At 44.1% G+C, this 20,708-nt stretch overlaps 1 long non-coding RNA gene across 1 annotated transcript; it reads right to left on the reverse strand.

Moving 5' to 3' along the window:
- Window positions 1–16,795: 16,795 nt before the first annotated feature.
- LOC109872330 (uncharacterized) lies at window positions 16,796–18,002 on the reverse strand. The gene is made up of 2 exons (XR_002252443.1): window positions 17,904–18,002; window positions 16,796–17,185 (listed from the first exon to the last, which is right to left on the reverse strand). It is a non-coding gene; the product is annotated as an uncharacterized LOC109872330 (long non-coding RNA).
- Between the last annotated feature and the right edge of the window lie 2,706 nt (window positions 18,003–20,708).

The raw sequence follows: 20,708 nt of genomic DNA on the forward strand, positions 1-20,708 counted from the left end.
GTTTCTGCAATTCAATAAAAGGCATCTATTGCATTTGCACCAGTCTCTGTATGAAGAAACCTTATTAATTGGTTCTTCTCAGATTTAATTAGCTGTAGAAAAGAGGCCGGGGCGAGCATTTGGGTCCAGTGGGCTTAATATCCCTGCTGATTTCAGGGCTAGGCTAATTATTTTCCAATAACCTTACTTACTGGGCACTCTCTCTCTTCTGGGCCTTACCCTAACAATCCTCCTCCCCCATTCCCAGTACAGGCTTTTCTGGTTGGAGCTGAGCCGAGCAGTCAAAAGATGATTTCCTTCCTTCAGAGAGGAAGTGAATTCAGAACTTCTAAAACCCAGGGCCATGAAGGAAGTGCTCCCTTTAAGGTCCTGTTTGATGTTCAAATCAAATCTCATTCAAATGTGTCATTAACGCTATTACTTAAACTATTGGACACACTCCTAAGCACCCAAATGGCATTAGGTCTACTGTTATTCATTTGGAGGCCATAGCAGCCCTCCCACAAGTACTGTATCAATATCAAAAGCCAAAATAGTTAAAATAGTTCACTGTAACTTTAATACTGTAGCTATTTATTTTGACTTTGTTTATTTATTTTTCCACCAGACCTTAAAGTAGAATTTTCTGCTCTCATATATTGCACATAAATATGGTCCACATAAATATTCTCAAGGCTGATATTTGCACTGGAAATCTCTTTATCGTGCAAAGAGGGAACATCACAGGCTAAGATGGGAGGGCTCAAATAGGCAGTAGCTTTAAAATGGATATTAGAATATCGGAAAATTAAATATAAACAAACCCATTATCCATCGGTATATTCTAGATGAAAGCTGGAGGAACTCATGAAACTTTAAATGTATCCAAATCATTTGGATAAGTACTAATAGTACTGTATAAAGTAGCTTTGTTCAAGTACATGGCATTTTTTGTTTGTTTAGGCATCTGATTATACAAACAGTATTTGGAAGTATTTTAGAGCGACAATAATATTGATAGTCTTGTCGTGTATTATTCTTGTATCATTCTGTTTTAGGACATGATATGATATTATTCTGAAGTTGTTGTGCATATGCCAGGATCTCCGTTTCAGCATGAGACAGTGTTGTTCTCCTGCTACTTTATAATCCCTCTAAACCCTCCCTCCACAATCCGGACTAAACATCTACGGCCTTGGACTGGCTACAACCATATCACTGGTCAGAGAAACATGTTTTTCTTCTTTATTTGACACGGATCATCATCGTGATCATAACAGATTTACTCCTAAGTTTCTTCATAATAACAGTAAGATGGGTATCTTTCAAGTTGTTTTGGTGGACTTGTCATTCAGACTGCTTCAAACCTGATAATTCCTGATTATGTCCTCAACAACATAATTGTTGTTATTTGATGTGGACCAGGAACATTTCATGATGTAACATGTTATTTCATTGCTCTTTTTCTAATCTCTACTTTGAAATAAATATGTTTATCTCATCAACCCTTATCACAATTCATCTCCACAGAAGGAAGGTATGAACTATGTAAATCACAACCCATTCATATTCTATGAACATTTCGCTTAGAGATTCCATTGTCATGGCATTCCTATGGAACCTATATGAAAAGGGCTATTTAACCAATAAGGCCCGAGGATGTGTGGTATATGGCCAATATACCACGGCTAAGGGCTGCTCTAATGTACGACTCAACGCGAAGTGCCTGGACACAGCCCTTAGCCATGGAACATTGGCTATGTACCACAAACCCCCGAGGCGCCTTATTCCTATTATAAACTGGTTACCAACGTAAATTGAGCAGTAAAAATAACTGTTTTGTCATACCCGTGGTATACGGTCTGATGTACCATGGTTGTCAGCCAATCAGCGTTCTGGGCTTTAACCACCCAGTTTCTAATTCCAGTTATTGCATTGTAGATAAGTAGTTATTATACACAAAAGACAGAAATGCAGACCAAATGGTACACACAGGAGATAGCACTGACATGGTAGTGTTAGTGTTGATAACACATTGTGTCTACACATTGTTATCACTCCTCAGTAAGACTAACATGTCAGACATGTCAGACAGAGAGAGAGAGAGAGAGAGAGAGAGACATCCTTTAATTCTTCTTAACTATGCCTCTCCATTTCCCAGCCACCTGTGAGTGAATAAGGATGTGCCCGTGCATCATCTATCTCCCCAAAGTTTCTGTGTCCTCCCACAATGCACCTTAGGATGTGGGCTACAGAGCCACACGTCTCATTCACCTGATGGACCTCCTCTCCATATGACATCACTGTGGATGAGCTCGTTAACAACTTTACACCTTCGGTTGTCCCCTGGCGATGCAGGGGAGGGATGGACAGCTCAGCCCTTCGTCTAACCCTCGCTCTCTCCTTTCTTTCCCTCAAACCCCTCACCAGTCACTCCCTCCTCCCCTGTCTCATCCAACCATTTTCCTGTCTCGTTGTGTGTTTTATTTTGTTTCAAACTCTGAGCTCTTCCAGTTCAAGCCTACTGTTTGATCAGTAGCAGGGAGCTTTGTGACTGAATACATTATACACCTTGGCAGATTAGTTTATCAATACCATTTAAATACTCTTCGTGACCCAAGCCTGGGTCTGCATTATTTAGCAGGCCTCTGATCAATTGCACATTATCTGTATAACATTAGCCTGTAAATTATCTAGCTTCGGTATCTGTATAACATTAGCTGGTAAATTATCTAGCCTTGGTATCTCTATTAGCCAGTCAGTGATGTAGCTTAGTTGCCTCAGACCTCTTCAGCTGTCTCCCCCTGTTCTCAACTCCTGTCTCTCCCCCTGTTCTCAACTCCTGTTTATCCTCCTGTCTCTCTTCCTGTCTCTACTCCTGTCTATCCTCCTGTCTCTCTTCCTGTCTCTACTCCTGTCTCTCTTCCTGTTCTCTACTCCTGTCTCTCCTCCTGTCTATCTTCCTGTCTATCCTTCTCTCTCCTCCCATCTCTCTTCTTGTTCTCTACTCCTGTCTATCCTCCTGTCTCTCTTCCTGTCTCTACTCCTGTCTCTCCTCCTATCTCTCCTTCTATCTCCTCCTATCTATCCTCCTCTCTCTCTTCCTCTCTCTCTTCCTGTCTCTCCCCTGTCCCTCCTCCTATCTCTCCTTCTATCTCCCCCTATCTATCCTCCTCTCTCTCTTCCTCTCTCTCTTCCTGTCTCTCCCCTGTCTCTCCTCCTATCTCTCCTTCTATCTCCCCCTATCTATCTTCCTGTCTCTCTCCCTGTCTCTCTTCCTGTTTCTCGTCCTGTCGCTCTTCCTATTTCTCGTCCTGTACAACCTGATATTTACGAATAACGGCAGAGGAAAAGAGTCATACTGAAAGTTGTGCTATAAACAAATGAGATAATGTGGGTTGCACTTACAGTCCGGCTGTTTAGATAGACTTTAGTCAAATGTTTGCTATGTTTGGAAATTCATGTTGGCATACAGTTCAAGTAGTTTGTTCTACCCCCCTTTTGAGTATGTCAAATTGTCATTCACTTGCAATGTGGACAGCTTTGTTGAATCCAAAACAACAATGAAATATAATGTTCCCAAGAATGCTGGTGTGCCAAACATTGTAACAGAACTACTTGGCTGTAAAGCTGGGTCTCATTTAGCAGGAAAATGGTTTCCCATCTTCCGAGTTGAACGGGAAAAATATTCATTAAGGAATAAATCATACCAGCCATGACTGCTACAAGGGCGCCATGGAAATTCTATTTGTATTCATAAACAGGGCCGATCGTTCTGAGTAGTTGGTTATTGAAGCTGTTGCAATTTCACTTGTTATTTACAAGGCCTAAGTGTGTACCACAGTCTGATGAAATAATGTATTCTGTCTGAAATCTATTAATGGTGATTATTTCCAAAGCATTATTTCAACTCAGTTCTAAACTCAATCACACTAAACAGTAAACAAATACTTAAGTTAATGTTATCATTAATAGAATGTAATATAGTATGTGGACACTTGCTCATCAAACATCTCATTCCAAAATAATGGGCATTAATGTGGAGTTGGTCCCCCTTTTACTGCTATAACAGCCTCCATTCTTCCGGAAAGGCTTTCCACTAGATGTCGGAACATTTCTTTGGGGTCTTGCTTCCATTCAGCCACAAGAGCATTCGGGCACTGATGTTGGGCGATTAGGCCTGGCTCGCAGTCGGCGTTCCAATTCATTCCAAAGATGTTCGATAGGGTTGAGGTCAGGGCTCTGTGCAGGCCAGTCAAGTTGTTCCACACCGATCTTGATAAACTATTTCTGTATGGACCTCGCTTTGTGCGTAGCGGCATTGTCATGCTGGAACAGGAAAGGGCCTTACCCAAACTGTTACCACAAAGTTGGAAGCACAGAATAGTCTAGAACCGTATGCTGCAGCATTAAGATTTCCCTTCACTGGAACTAAGGGGATTGCTCAAAGCAGGAAAAACAGCCCCAGACCATTATTCCTCCTCCACCAAACTTTACAGTTGGGACTATGCATTGGGGCAGGTAACGTTCTCCTGGCATCTGCCAAACTCAGAATCGTCCGTCGGACTGCGTGTTTCCACTTCTCCAGAGTCCAATGGCGGCGAGCTTTACACCACCCCAACCGACGCTTGGCATTACGCATTGTGATTTTAGGCTTGTGTGCAGCTGCTCGGCCATGGAAACCCATTTCATGAATCTCACAACGAACAATTTGGAATTCGGAAGTGAGTGTTACAAGACGGACAGACGCTACACACTTTTACGCCTTACACTCTGTGCCCTTTTGTGGCCTACCACTTCGTGGTTGAGCCATTGTTGCTCCTAGAGGTTTCCACTTCACAATAACAGAATTTACAGTTGACCGGGGCAGCTCTAGCAGGGCAGAAATTTGACAAACTGACTTATTGGAAATGTGGTATCCCATGATGGTGCCACGTTGAAAGTCATTGAGCTCTTCAGTATGGGCTGTTCTACTGCCAATGTTTGTCTATGGAGATTGCATGGTGGTGTGCTGGATTTTATACACCTGGCAGCAATGAGTGTGGCTGACACAGCCAAATCCACACATTTGAAGGGGTGTCCACATGGTAGTGATTTAGCATGGAATGGAAGTCTGTATTTTCTCAAATTAAGTCTCTCTTAATCTCTGCTCTTATTTATTTGATTAAATTGAGATATACAATTTCTATCTCCCCAAATCCCGTGTGAGGTATGAATGTATGTCTGTGTTTTTGTGTGTGTGAGAGACAGAGAGAGAGAGAGAGAGAGAGAGAGAGAGAGAGAGAGAGAGAGAGAGAGAGAGAGAGAGAGAGAGAGAGAGAGAGAGAGAGAGAGAGAGAGAGAGAGAGAGAGACAGACAGACAGACAGACAGACAGACAGACAGACAGACAGACAGACAGACAGACAGACAGACAGACAGACAGACAGACAGAGAGAGAGAGAGAGAGAGACAGACAGACAGACAGACAGACAGACAGACAGACAGACAGACAGACAGACAGACAGACAGACAGACAGACAGACAGACAGACAGACAGACAGACAGACAGACAGACAGACAGACAGACAGACAGACAGACAGACAGACAGACAGACAGACAGACAGACAGACAGACAGACAGACAGACAGCCAGACAGACAGACAGACAGACAGACAGACAGACAGACAGACAGACAGACAGACAGACAGACAGACAGACAGACAGACAGACAGACAGACAGACAGACAGACAGACAGACAGACAGACAGACAGACAGACAGACAGACAGACAGACAGACAGACAGACAGACAGACAGACAGACAGACAGACAGACAGACAGACAGACAGACAGACAGACAGACAGACAGACAGACAGACAGACAGACAGACAGACAGACAGACAGACAGACAGACAGACAGACAGACAGACAGACGACAGACAGACAGACAGACAGACAGACAGACAGACAGACAGACAGACAGACAGACAGACAGACAGACAGACGACAGACAGACAGACAGACAGACAGACAGACAGACAGACAGACAGACAGACAGACAGACAGACAGACAGACAGACAGACAGACAGACGACAGACAGACAGACAGACAGACAGACAGACAGACAGACAGACAGACAGACAGACAGACAGACAGACAGACAGACAGACAGACAGACAGACAGACAGACAGACAGACAGACAGACAGACAGACAGACAGACAGACAGACAGACAGACAGACAGACAGACAGACAGACAGACAGACAGACAGACAGACAGACAGACAGACAGACAGACAGACAGACAGACAGACAGACAGACAGACAGACAGACAGACAGACAGACAGACAGACAGACAGACAGACAGACAGACAGACAGACAGACAGAGAAGGAAGTAAAGAAATTGGAGGAAAATGAGAGAAAGAGAGGTGCAAGGCTAGTGTTTTTGTGCTGTGTTTTTGTATGTGTTGGTGACAGGTGGGGGGCTTTGTTTGTTTGTGGAATCGTTAGGAAAAAGAACTTACGAGTTCAGCTGAAGAAAGGTGGGAGCTAAAAGTCAAGATTTAGGCCTTTCTCTGAGGCCTAAGCCCAGGCCCGGTCGAGCCGTTTGACCAAGGCCTCCCTCCTAACAGTAAACTTGGATTAATGATACTCTACATCTATTAATCTATTCATCCATCCCTCCATCCATTCATCCACCCCTCCATCCACCCCTCCATCCATCCACCACACCTAGGATAGTACACACACACACACACACACACACACACACACACACACACACACACACACACACACACACACACACAACAAAGCTGTAAGAAGGCAAATACATGTGTTTTTCCGTACTTTGCCTTGCCAAGCCATTTACAGTGTGTGGAGCTTTATTATTGCAGGAATCACCAATAAGCTCTTCATTTGGCCACCCAGGGAAGTGTTTAACACTCTTTGTTCTCAATTTAGTACATGAAGGGATGGAGCCGCTGGGCAAAGACGTCAATTCAACATCTACTCCACATTGGTTCAACGTAATTTCATTGAAATGACGTGGAAACAATATTCATTCAACCAGTGTGTAGCTTGAATATTGTTATCACACTGTAAGAATGATTTCCTGGGAGAGGTTAGAAGTGACAAATGTAATGTCATTAATGAATTAAAAACAGCTGTTCTATCAGGTAATTTACTATGCATTGTATTTCCTTTTTTAGAAGTAGATTCATTGCCATCTCTTCAATCTAAGCCTACAGGAAAGTGTGTGCCCTCAGGCCTGGAGGGAAGCAAAAGTCATTCCACTACCCAAGAATAGCAAAGCCCCCTTTACTGGCTCAAGCAGCTGACCAATCAGCCTGCTACCAACCCTTATGAAACTTTTGGGAAAATGGTGTTTGACCAGATATTATGCTATTTCACTGTAAACAAATTAACAACTGACTTTGGAAAAACGTATGTGTTATGGCTTTATATTCCCTGCTATATCGTGGATAAAGAGTTACCTGTCTAACAAAACACAGAGGGTGTTCTTTAATGGAAGCCTCTCGAACATAATCCAGGTCGAGTCAGGCATTCCCCAGAGCAGTTGTCTAGGCCCCTTACATTTTTCAGTCTCTACTAATGACCTGCCACTGGCACTGAGTAAAGCCTGTGTGTGTCTATGTATGGTGATGACTTAGCATTATACACGTCAGCTACCACAGCGAGTAAAATCATTGCAAAGAGCTGCAATTAGTTTTTAGAATGGGTGGAAAGTAATAAACTAGTACTAAATATTTCAAAAACTAAAAGCATTGTACTTGCGACAAACTATTAACGTGTTTAGTGTTTCACTAAACCTCAACTAAAAATGTTAATGAATAATGTGGAAAATAAGCACATTGTGGGGACTAAACTGCTTGCTGTAACTGTCATGGTCAAAACATATTGATGCAACTGTAGCTAAGATGGGGAGAGGTCTGCCCGTAATAAAGTGCTGCTCTGTTTTCTTGACATTGCCATCAACAAAACAAGTCCTACAGGCCCTAGTGTTGTCGCACCTGGACTACTGCCCAGTCATATGGTCAAGTGCCACTAAGAAGGACAGAGGAAAATTACAGTCGGGCCAGAACAGAGCAGCACTGCTCAATCTCTCCTGGCACACAGCTCAGATACCCATGCATACCTCACAAGGCATGCCACAAGGGGTCTCTTCAGATCAAATCACATTTTATTGGTCACATGGTTAGCAGATGTTAATGCAAGTGTAGCAAAATGCTTGTGCTTCTAGTTCTGACAGTGCAGTAATATCAAAAAAAAATCCCCAACAACTACCTAATACACACAGATCTAAAAGGGCGGCATAGGCAAAGGTGCAATAGATGGTATAAAATACAGTATACACATATGGTATGAGTAATGTAAGATATGTAAACATTATTAAAGTGGCCTTATTTAAAGTGGCATTGTTTAAAATGACTAGTGATCCATTTGTTAAAGTGGCCAGTGATTGGGTCTCCATGTAGGCAGCAGCCTCTCTGAGTTAGTGATTGCTGTTTAGCAGTCTGATGGCCTTGAGATAGAAGCTGTTCTTCAGTCTCTCGGTCCCAGCTTTGATGCACCTGTACTGACCTCGCCTTCTGGATGGTAACAGTGTGAACAGGCCGTGGCTCCTGTGACATCGGGTGCTGTAGGTATCATGGAGGGCAGGTAGTTTGCCCCCCGGTGATGCGTTGTGCAGACTGCACCCCACTCTGGAGAGCCTTGCGGTTGAGGGTGGAGCCCAACAGGATGCTCTCGATTGTGGATCTGTAAAAAAGTTAGTCAGGGTTTTGGGTGACAAGCCAAATTTCTTCAGCCTGTAGAGGAAGAGTATCATTAATCCAGGCTTACTGTTAGGAGGGAGGCCTTGGTCAAACAGCTCGACCAGGCCGGGGTTTAGACCTCGGAGAAAGGCCTAAATCTTGACACTGTCTGTGTAGGTGGACCATTTCAGTTTGTCATTGCTGTGTACTCAGAGGAACTTAAAACTTTCCACTTTCTCCACTGCTGTCCCTTCGATGTGGATAGGGGGGTGCTCCCTCTGCTGTTTCCTGAAGTCCACAATCATCTCCTTTATTTAGTTGATGTTGAGTAAGAGGTTGTTTTCCTGACAACACACTCCGAGTGCCCTCACCTTCTCCCTGTAGGCTGTCTTGTCTTGGTTGGTAATCAAGCCCACTACTGTTGTGTCGTCTGCAAACTTGATGATTGAGTTGGAGGCGTGCATGGCTACGCAGTCGTGGTTGAACAGGGAGTACAGGAGGGGGCTGAGCACGCACCCTTGTGGGGCCACAGTGTAGAGGGTCAGCGAGGTGGAGATGTTGTTTCCTACCTCACCACCTGCGGGCGGCCCGTCAGGAAGTCCTTGTTCTCAAACTTGCTTTGTTAAAATCCCCAGCTACAATAAATGCAGCCTCAGGATATATGGTTTCCAGTTTACATAGAGTCCAGAGAAGTTCCTTCCTCCATCTTGGTGTCTGCTTGAGCGAGAATACACACAGCTGTGACCGTAACTGACGAGAATTCTCTTGGAAGGTAATATGGCCGTCATTTGATTGTGAGGAATTCTAGGTCGGGTGACCAGAAGGACTTGAGTTCCTGTATATTGTTATGATTACACCATGAGTCGTTAATCATGAAGCATACACCCCTGCCCTTCCTCTTCCCAGAGAGGTGTTTATCTCTGTCGGCGTGATGCATGGAGAAGCCTGGTGGCTGAACCGATTTCGACAACATATCCAGAGAGAGCCATGTTTCCGTGAAACAGAGAATGTTACAATCTCTGATGTCTCTCTGGAAGGCAACCCTTGCTCGAATTTCATCTACCTTGTTGTCAAGAGACTGGACATTGGTGAGTAGTATACTCAGGAGCAGTGAGCGATGAGCACGTCTACGGAGTCTGACCAGGAGGCAGCTCCGTCTGCCCCTTCTGCGGCGCCGTTGTCTTGGGACGGCTTCTGGGATTAGATCCATTGTCCTGGGCGGTGGTCCAAACAGAGGATCCACTTCAGGAAAGTCGTATTACTGGTCGTAATGTTGGTAAGTTGACGTTGCTCTTATATCCAATAGTTCTTCCCGGCTGTATGTAATAATACTTAAGATTTCCTGGGGTAACAATGTAAGAAATAATACATAAAACCATTTTAAAATACTGCAGTTTCCTAAGGACGAAGCGAGGCGACCATCTCTGTCGGCGTCATCTTGCATCTTCACAATCCACAAGTCCAGAACAGATTCCGGAACGCGCAGTACCACACAGAGCCATGACTACATGGAACTCTATTCCACATCAAGTAACTCATGCAAGCAGTAAAATCACATTTTAAAAAACAGATAAAACTACACCTTATGGAACAAGCAGACTGTGAAGAGACACACACACACACGTCCATTGTAATATTGTTGTATTATACATTTTGAATTGTACATATGTAGTGGTGCTATAATGTTATGTACTGTTTTAACTTACTAGGCAAGTCAGTTAAGAACAAATTCTTATTTACAATGACGTCCTACCCCGGTCAAACCCGGAAGACGCTGGGCCAATTCTACATTGCCCTATGGGACTCCCAATCACAGCCAGATGTGATTCAGCCTGGATTCAAACCAGGGACTGTAGTGACGCCTTTTGCAATTAGATACAGTGCCTTAGACCACTGTGCCACTCGAGAGCCCAACTATTTGTGTGTGATGTAAGTGCCTTATTGTGTTTGGACCCCAGGAAGAGTACTGCTGCATTAGCAACAGCTAATGGGGATCCCTAATAAATACAAATACAAAATACATACAACCTGGACAGAAGTAAGACAGAAGTAAGTTTGAATGCAGGCTCAAACTGCAGGGCAGTCTTCAGGCAGAGATGTGCTACTTTTTTATTGCAATTGATTTATATACTTCTCCAGAACAACTCCCCCTAAATATCTCTGAATCCTCCTAGTCCTAACCCTGCCTTCCTTGCCGTGGCTGGCGGAGAAAAAGAATAACAACCATATTTAGAGCAGACAGAGAGAGAGAGAAAGAGGATGAGATTTCTGCCGTGCCAAAGAGGCTGTCAAAACCCATTACCTAAGTGTCCTTTAACTCCCCATATGCTTTTGTTGCCTAATCAGCTTTGTATCTCTCCAAATCCCAGATTGAGATAACAAACAAATGGATCAGCCCGTCGTTCACGGCAACGCTCGCCCCTAAGTACCTCAGCACCGCACTGCTGCAGCACTGCCCGGTGGCCAGGGGAGGAAGTGCAGTCTGACATTCATTTAAAAGAGGAGGAAAGGGGGGGGGCTAAGTTGCTAAGTCCACTTTCCCCTCCGTCGAATGGATCCCCTTCCCTCCCTCTGGCCTACTCGTCCCATGATCCTCTTGGCTTTTTCTTTTTTTCTTCTTTACTCTCGTTTTAAGGAGGATTGGAGTTTATTGCAGACAATCCACGCTGGTCGGGAAGTACAGTGGAAGGACCATGGACGGACTTCCGAGGGGAAAATCGCCTCACAATACACCAGGACTCTTATCAGATTTAAGTGAAGGGTTTGTGGTTTAGAGCCTGAGCCTGAGCTCTCTCAGGGGTAAACTTTGAGACAGAGGGGGGGGGGATACAGTGATTATAGAAATGGGTTTTAGCCAGTGGCGAGGACATGCTGAGAAGGCCTCTGATCGACTGGATGGCCAAAAGAGGGATATTTCGTTGTGAAGCTTCATGGCTCAGAATACCGTTTTTCGCTTACAGAGGCAGAGGTTAGATACGTACATACTAGATTTGCACATTATTCTGAGGGACGGTACTACAGTAGATGGTTAGTGATCATTCTGGAAGGTGTTATAACCCAGAGACCACAGGTTTAAGGCAAGTGACACAAGGAAAGCTCAGTCTGTTTTCCATTCGCGTCAATGGCAGACAAATTACCAATGAAGTGGCAAACACACACAAACAAACACCCCCTGCCTATGCTTCCCCCTTCATCCACTAATCTATATCAGACAAATTAGGCAAACAGATTGGGGAGAGAAAAGATTGACTTTGGGCAGGCTAATTAGCTCAGACTCATTAGGAGTCTTTAAGAGGCTGTGATTAGGGATGTTTGTTTACACACTGTGCTGTGCTTAATGACTGGGCTAGATCACCAGCCAGGCTGCCCACAGGGAGAGGGGAGACGAGACACAGCCTATTGACAGTCATTCATATTTAGAATTAGGGTCTATGGTGGGGGGCTGGGAGGGGATATGCACTCTAACGGAGCGCCACAACTTAAAGAAGAGCAGCCGGTCGATGTAAGTGGCGAGGAAGGTTATTGGTGGGTTCAACCTCCACTTTTGGAGGTATAAAACAGATACACGGACTGACTGCTAAAGTGCATGTTAAAGTTCTTCAACTAAAAAGTGTAAACTTCAGTAGAAAAGACCTCAACAGCCTGCAGCTCAACCTATAGACGGGTTGGTTGTTTAGCAACAAAACCGTGGCGTGCGCAACTATAGGGCAGAACAGACTGGGTTGGCATAGACTGTTGACAACGTGTAAACTATATTTAGTCTCCAATGTTTATTGATAACATAAATACATTTGCACAATGAGCACTTGTTGTCTCTCAAATACATCGTCACAGTTTTTCCTGTAGCTGTCTAGAGGATTTTAGCCATATTAGCATAGACCTGACAACAGTCAAAACACCTCAAAACAAGACATGCTATCAAGATACAACCAGCTGAAACAAACCACCTACAATTCCCCACAAGGCAGCTTCTTGTCATTGTTGCTAAGCTATCTGACTGTTCAGAATCATAACAACGCACGCCTTCTGGCCATGTCGATGTGCCGCATCCTTTTCGTGACATTGTCAGCCACCCCATCTATACTGTACTGTTCTCAACCTATACTGTGTTCTCAACTTCTCAACAAACTCTCCATGTACAACCACTCTCTCGCTACTGAAACACTCCCACACAGTATTACATGGATGAGGACAGTGTTCTCTGATGGTGAGTAGGACAGATAGCCAGACCATCTAGAAGTGCGTCTCTTGTCTTGTCTCCATGTCGTCTCTCCGTGTCGTCATATGGCTAGCTAGCTGTTCTCTGGGACTAACAGCTCGCTTTGCGTCCCCCCAACGCCCCCCATACCTATATCCCAACAATACTCCCCCTCCCCACCCTGGGGCGACAAACGATCCACAATGGAGAACAGAGTTGTTGGGGAAATGGGGGCCATTTATAACTACCAGCACCCCACTCCCCCTCGCCCCCCCTGGTTTGGCGAATTGGTGGCGGAGGTGAGACGCGAGACAGAGCAAGAGCATCCCTCTCCTGGCTAATGTCACACAATTACCTTTTAACCACTCTGACAGGCGCTGCACAAACATGCCACAAGAGTAACATCAAATCATAACTGTCACAGACGATCGAGTTGAGCCATCGAGTGAGCCCGCCCGTGCCTGCTCTTCTGTCTGTCACACAGATGACTCCATGGTGTGTGTGGGGAGGCTGAGGATGCGTGTGTGTGTGTGTGTGGGGAGGCTGAGGATTCGTGTGTGTAGAATGAGGAGGTGATTTGAATTGATAACAGAACACAGATATCATATCAACACAGCGATGTCATCACTCATGCTGCTCAGCCCTCAGTCAGAGAGAGATGGATCACTTCCCCTCTTCTGAAGCCTCTCTGTCTCGCTCCCTCTCTCACTCACCTCTTTTTTTTACACTCCCTCTTTCTCTCTCTCTCACACACAGGGGATCGGCAGGAGAGCATGGAAAATGGAGTGGACTAATGATATTCCTGAAATGTTAGCAACAAAACCTGAAAGAAGTCAACCATATTTACCGTACCACTAAACATACAAAGCATTGACTTTTTAAATGGTTGATTTTTCTCAAAAGAAAGAATTTGATAGATATACAGTAGGAAGAGAGTAGGAACTATTCTAATATGGCATCATGCTCTCGGTACAATTTGGCATTGTTTTCCTCAAGCTAAGTATTCATTGATGCTTTTGAAACCTCAGGGAAAGTGACAATGGAGAATAGAATAAAACTGCCCAGGATGGACATTTTCTTTGGCATCACCTTACATTAAAACGATCACATACACATCCAGTGCCTTCAAAAAGTTAACTCAATGTTGCCAAAAAGCACCTGGAAGCACCTGGATGATCATCAATACTTTAATTTGCTCTTTTATGATAATTTGCTCTTTTATGAATTTGACACTTGTGAATTCTATGTTTTTTTTACTAGATTCCCTGTAGTTTTTCTTGTCGTCTGTCTGTGATTATGTAATGACTTGGTGCTGCCTATCTTAGCCAGGACGCTCTTGAAAAATAGATTTCAAATCTCAATGAGCCCTTCCTGGTTAAATAAAGGTTAAATAAAATAAATAAATAAAGACTCTTGGAAGAATGTTCTATAGACAGATGATTCAAAAGTATAACTTTTTCAACGACATGGGTCCCATTTATGTCTGGTGAAAACCAAATACTGCATTCCACAGTAAGAATCGCAGACCAAAGGTCAGCATGGTGATTGTAGTGTGATTGTAAGTGTGCGTTCTCTAATTCTCTCCTTCTCTCTTTCTTTCTCTCTCTCGGAGGACCTGAGCCCTAGGACCATGCCCCAGGATTACCTGACATGATGACTCCTTGCTGTCCCCAGTCCACCTGGCCGTGCTGCTGCTCCAGTTTCAACTGTTCTGCCTTCTTATTATTCGAACATGCTGGTCATTTATGAACATTTGAACATCTTGGCCATGTTCTGTTATAATCTCCACCCGGCACAGCCAGAAGAGGACTGGCCACCCCACATAGCCTGGTTCCTCTCTAGGTTTCTTCCTAGGTTTTGGACTTTCTAGGGAGTTTTTCCTAGCCACCGTGCTTCTACACCTGCATTGCTTGCTGTTTGGGGTTTTAGGCTGGGTTTCTGTACAGCACTTTGAGATATCAGCTGATGTACAAAGGGCTATATAAATAAATTTGATTTTAAATTTGATTTGTTAGAACTGTTAAGGATCCATGGATTGATGAGGAATTGAAAAACTGTATGGTTGAAAGAGATGGGGCAAAGGGAGTGGCAATTAAGTCTGGCTGCACATCTGACTGGCTTACTTACAGCAAATTGAGAAATTATGTGATGGATAAATTTGATTTGATTTGATGGTAGTGGGATGGTAGTGTGATGGTAGTGTGATGGTAGTGTGATGTTAGTGTGATGGTAGTGTGATGGTTTGCTGCCTCAGGACCTGGACAACTTGCCTTAATAGTAAGGAACCATGAATTCTGCTCTGTATCAGAGAATTCTACAGGAGAGTGTCAGGCCATCCATCTGTGAGCTGAAGCGGACCTGGGTCATGCAACAAGACAATGATCCAGAACACACAATCAAGTCTACATGAAAATGTCTAAAAAGCAACAAATTTGAAGATTTGGAATGACCTAGTCAAACTCCAGTCTTAATCTCAATTGAGGTGTTGTGGCAGGACTTGAAACGAGCAGTTCATGCTTGAAAACCCACAAACGTCGCTGAGTTACAGCAGCTCTGCATGGAAGAGTGGGCCAAAATTCCTCCACAGCAACGTGAAAGACTGATCAACAACTACAGGAAGCATTTGGTTGCAGTGATTTCTGCTGAAGGAGGCACAACCAGTTATTGAGTGAAAGGGGGCAATTACTTTTTCATACAGGGGCATTGGGTGTTGCATAACTTTGTTTATTAAATAAATGAAATAAGTATGTAATTGTTGTGTTCACTCAGGTTTCCTTTATCTAATATTAGGTTTTGGTTGAAGATCTGATAACATTCAGTATCCAAAAAATGCAAAAGTAGAGAACATTTGAACGGGGACAAATGCATTTTCACGGCACAGATACAATTTAGGCTGCATTCAGTAAATCAACAGCTCAAGTAACAAATTAATATTTCAACACGTTCTTCTTGGGTATTCTGAAGTGCCGGCCAGAAGGAAGCCTCTCGAACTGAGGTTGTGGAGGGTGGGAGGGGGTCACCAACAACAGCCAGTGTCTTCCTTTTGGTTGCCTTGTGGGACAGACTGCTCAATTGTGCCTGTGGTCGACCAAATACTTTGCTGGCTGTGTTTACTATTCTGTTCAGTTTGCTTCTGCTCCTCATGCTCAGATTACCATACCATACTGTCATATTGAATGTGAGGATGTTCTCCATCAGACTGCTGTACACCCTCTCCAGAACATCCTGGCTGACCCCTGACCCCTTCAATTTCCTAATTAGAAACAGGCACTGGCAAATTATTATTGTTGTTATTTTTTAAATACAGTCTGCAATCTTTGTAAAGCTCAGCTTGTCATCAATTTGTGTCCCTAGGTCTTTGAAACACTCAACCACCTCCACTGGTTGGTCATTCAGAGAGAGTGGTTGGGACATCAGCAGGTTGTTGCCATTGATGATTAGCTCCTTTGCCTTGTCCACATTGATGTGGGGGCACTTGACCGGTCCGGGACCATTCTGGAAGGTTGTTGGCCTGTTTAAAATAGGTGTCCCCATCTGACGTAGTATTTTTTTTAAATTGTCCCACCAGAGCCATGTCATCTGCTTACTTAAAAAGGCTCACATTGTTTCCTGGATGAAGAGAGTGAAGAAGTGAAAGAGAGATTCAATGCGTTCCAGTTGCATTAACCAGTCAGTTAGTTATCTGACCCATGCTGTGCAGTCAGAGGTTGGCCACCCAGCCTCCAGTATGACTGCTCTTCTCTCCTCTCCCGGGCTTAGCTGTCACTGTTCTAATTGCCTGACTGTGACCCCGCCCCCCTCCATTCACAGGGCTAATTAGTCTTTCTTTAGGGCCCTCCAATTCAGTTCAGTTTAATAAAATTATAGCTTTATTGGCATGGAAACTGAGGGGAATTACATTGTCAAATGTGAATTATGACTCACTCTCTATTTCTACAGGAGTTTTCCGTCAGTGTTTTGGATTAGGGTAGAGGACTGGCAATCTGTTTGCTGAGAGGTCTTGAATGTGTGTTGATTGGATTACTGTACTTACTCTGCTCAGTTTTTTTTTTTACAGTTTCTTAGTGTCTTAGTGGGGACTATAACGTGTAGTGAATGACCGCCCAAAAATACCCCTGGCATACCTAGCACAATCCCCCCACACCCAAGCACTCATACATAAACACACATATTAATATGGACTGTAGCATGTCTTCCCTCCTTTCCTTCAGGTGCCAGGGAATAATTTAACCAGACGGGAGAAATTCTAAAAGAAAAAGAACAGAAGAGGATGTGAGAATTAGAGCAGAGATTGAAGGCATGCAAATTACATGATCATGATATGCTAATGAGCAGGGTGAGGGAGGGTTGCAGGCGGGGGTGAGTAAAGTTTAGTTAGGGAGTGGGCTGGCGAAACAGCGGGTGTATGGGCGCTGCTTGGGCGAGCAGTGAGTACACACATTGCCATGCTGAGAGAGAGAACATTTAGCAAAGGAGAGAGAGAGAAAAATCAAGATTGAAGGAGAGAAATAGAGAAAAAGACAAGAGAGATGGCCCCACAGGTTAATGGATGCTGATTGATTCCCAAATTACATTTCACAACTACACTCCCTCTCTTTTCTCTCACCATTCCACACACACTCCTGTTCTTTTCTCTCACCATCCACACACACTCCTGTTCTTTTCTCTCACCATTACACACACACTCCTGTTCTTTTCTCTCACCATCCACACACACTCCTGTTCTTTTCTCTCACCATTACACACACACTCCTGTTCTTTTCTCTCACCATTCCACACACACTCCTGTTCTTTTCTCTCACCATCCACACACACTCCTGTTCTTTTCTCTCACCATTACACACACACTCCCTCTCTTTTCTCTCACCATTACACACACACTCCCTCTGTTTTCTCTCACCATTCCATACACATTCCCTCTGTTTTCTCTCACCATTACACACACACTCCCTCTCTTTTCCCACCTTTGTTTTGTTGTATTTGTTCCTCAGTAACTTGCACTTTGCAGTCTTTATAGATCCTGTAGACACAAGCTTAATGAGCAAAGTAGAAATAACAGGCAGTAACTCAAATAAAATCTAATCACATTTGATTGGTCTCTAACACATATTTGGCAGATGTTATTGCAGATGTATAGCGAAACACCTAACAATACAAAACACAACATACAAATCCCCCCCAAAATGTAATGACCGAAATGAAGAAATATCAGAATGAGCAACGTCAGAGTCCGGAATATATATGAACCACAAAACAACAGCAAAGAATTCAGACCCCTTGACATTTTCCACATTTTGTTACGTTACAGCCTGATTATGGGGTATTGTGTGTAGATTGATGAGGGAAAAATTTATTTTGTCCATTTTAGAATAAGGCTGTAATGTAACAAATTGCAGAAAAAGTAAAGTGGTCTGAATACTTAATATTTTTTAAATACTTTTTTGCTGTAGAGGGCAGGCAGTTTACCCCCAGTGATACGTTGGGCTGATCGCAGCACCACCTTCTGGAGAGCCCTTTGACTCAGACGAGAAATCAAGTTTAACCCTGTGTGACAATATTGGCTTCCGCACAGAAGCAATCAAACTTTTTAATTACATTTTTTCCTCCCAAATGAAATAGGAATTGATTTCAAACAGTTCAAATGTTCCGGAGTATTTTAGGAATCAAGAAGTTACTGACTTGCACCCCTAAATTTAGTTTATTATCTCTTTGGGGAAAATGTGTCTGACAACTCGATGACCTGGCATCCCATTATGGGAAGTTACACAGGTAAAAGAATCCTGTAGTTTGGCGATAATTAACTGGCAGCCAGCTACCTGTTAATACTATAAATAAAGGTACAGTATGTTACCATAAATTCCAAATAAACTTTGGTTTAATAGTCCATTATAGTGTAGGTACTGTTAAAACCAATTATTGGGGGGTATTTACGGTAACATATTGTACTTTAAAAAAAAAATTTTTTTTACAGTATCTTGTTGCCAATAAGTTTCCATAAAAACAACATATGTTTTTTTTTACAGTGTGTGGACAAACCTGTCATCCATGCACTAAACATGATAAATGCCTCTCATTTGATGACAATGGCCTAGCAACCAAAAACAAGTCTTGGCTACCAAGTGTTGGAATCTCAGTCATTCTACCTGCCTATATATGTGTTCTTGGCCTACCTAAACCAGAGCAGAGTATTTGCCATGAAAGACAGTGTCTATGGGAGTTGGGACTTACCATCTCTTCTTTAGTCAGACAGATTGAGCAAGACAGAGTGTGACACTCCTTTGGAACCATGGCAGCTCATACATTCCATTCTTCTTTATCAAACACACAGAAAGTCTGTCCGGGTCTGGCAAAGCGCCAACATCTTCCACTCGATCTTCCCTGACAAAACCGGAGAGGCCCATTCAACCGCTGTCTCCATTTGGACTTTAAATACATTTTAAGGGACTGAACGGGGAGACCATATTACAATTGGGTTTTTTAGGTGGTGCGGGTGGGGTAGCAGATCTTTATTGAACAAGACTGCACATTTGCGACCTCCGCGCACCATAACGTGTGATGGAACACTTTACCTCGAGATAAGCACGGGAATGAGAAAAAAATGATAGAAAAAAATCGGGCGACGAACGCAATTCTATTTTTTTAAGCAAAATATTAATGATCTTTCATTTGGTTCTCATCAGAAAGGCTTCCGGGGGAAATTGCATTCTATACTGGTGAAAGCAAGCCAGAGCGAGACTGGATAATGGGCAATAGGTGTGTAGCCTAGGAAAAGAAACGAGAGAGGGAGGGAGAAACGACAAATACCCTGATGTAGTGGGGGTAGAGAGCAGGGGAGAGTGGCTAAGGTTGGAGTGGGGGAGAGAGAGAAGAAAATGGAGAGATTGGAAATATAAATTTATGACTTTGAAAATGACTATGACAGAGTCGGGACAGGTCCCTTTACTCTCTCCTCTCTTTGGTAGCAGTCAACCTTGCAATGAGGGCAGATCACACAGAAATATGCTGTTGGGGGGTGCTGAGCGCCGCCGACCGGATGAAATGAGGGGAGTGGAAGAGGTATGGATGCTTAGGTAAGGTGGGGTGAAGAGTGAGGGGTGGGGGTAGCTTGGTAGACGTGGGTGTGGGGGGTAGCCTGGTAGACAGGGGTGGGGGGTAGCCTGGTAGACAGGGGTGGGGTAGCCTGGTAGACGGGGGTGGGGGCAGCCTGGTAGACGGGGGTGGGGGTAGCCTGGTAGATGGGGGTAGCCTGGTAGACAGGGGTGGGGGTAGCCTGGTGAACAGGGGTGGGGGTAGCCTGGTAGACGGGGGTGAGGGTAGTCTGGTAGACGGGGGTGGGGGTAGCCTGGTAGACAGGGGTGGGGGTAGCCTGGTAGGGGTGAAGAAGGCCATGAGCGGGTGAGATGATGTTGTCAGTGACCGATGTAAATCGCAGCACTAACAGACACAGTCGGCTGGGTGCGCGGGGCGGGGCCTGCCGCCACGGCAATGGCACTGACAAATTGAATATTTTCGGAGGACTTAATCAGAGGAAAATGGGGTTTCATCTGTACGCCTCCCAGCTGCCTGCAAAAAAATAAATGATTGCCTGTCCCTCTTGTTTTCACCCTCTCGTCCCTCTCTCTTTCTTTCTTTTCTCCCTAGCACTCTCTCTCTCTCACTGAGCACAGCTACCGAGCCATGGGAAGGTTACCAAAAGGGAGTATCTGTGGCATTTTACAAAAGGAGAGGGAAACACAAGAGCACACACACACACACATAGACCTTACAGA

The sequence above is a fragment of the Oncorhynchus kisutch genome, linkage group LG27 (assembly GCF_002021735.2).
Source record: "Oncorhynchus kisutch isolate 150728-3 linkage group LG27, Okis_V2, whole genome shotgun sequence".
Classification (NCBI taxonomy): domain Eukaryota; kingdom Metazoa; phylum Chordata; class Actinopteri; order Salmoniformes; family Salmonidae; genus Oncorhynchus; species Oncorhynchus kisutch.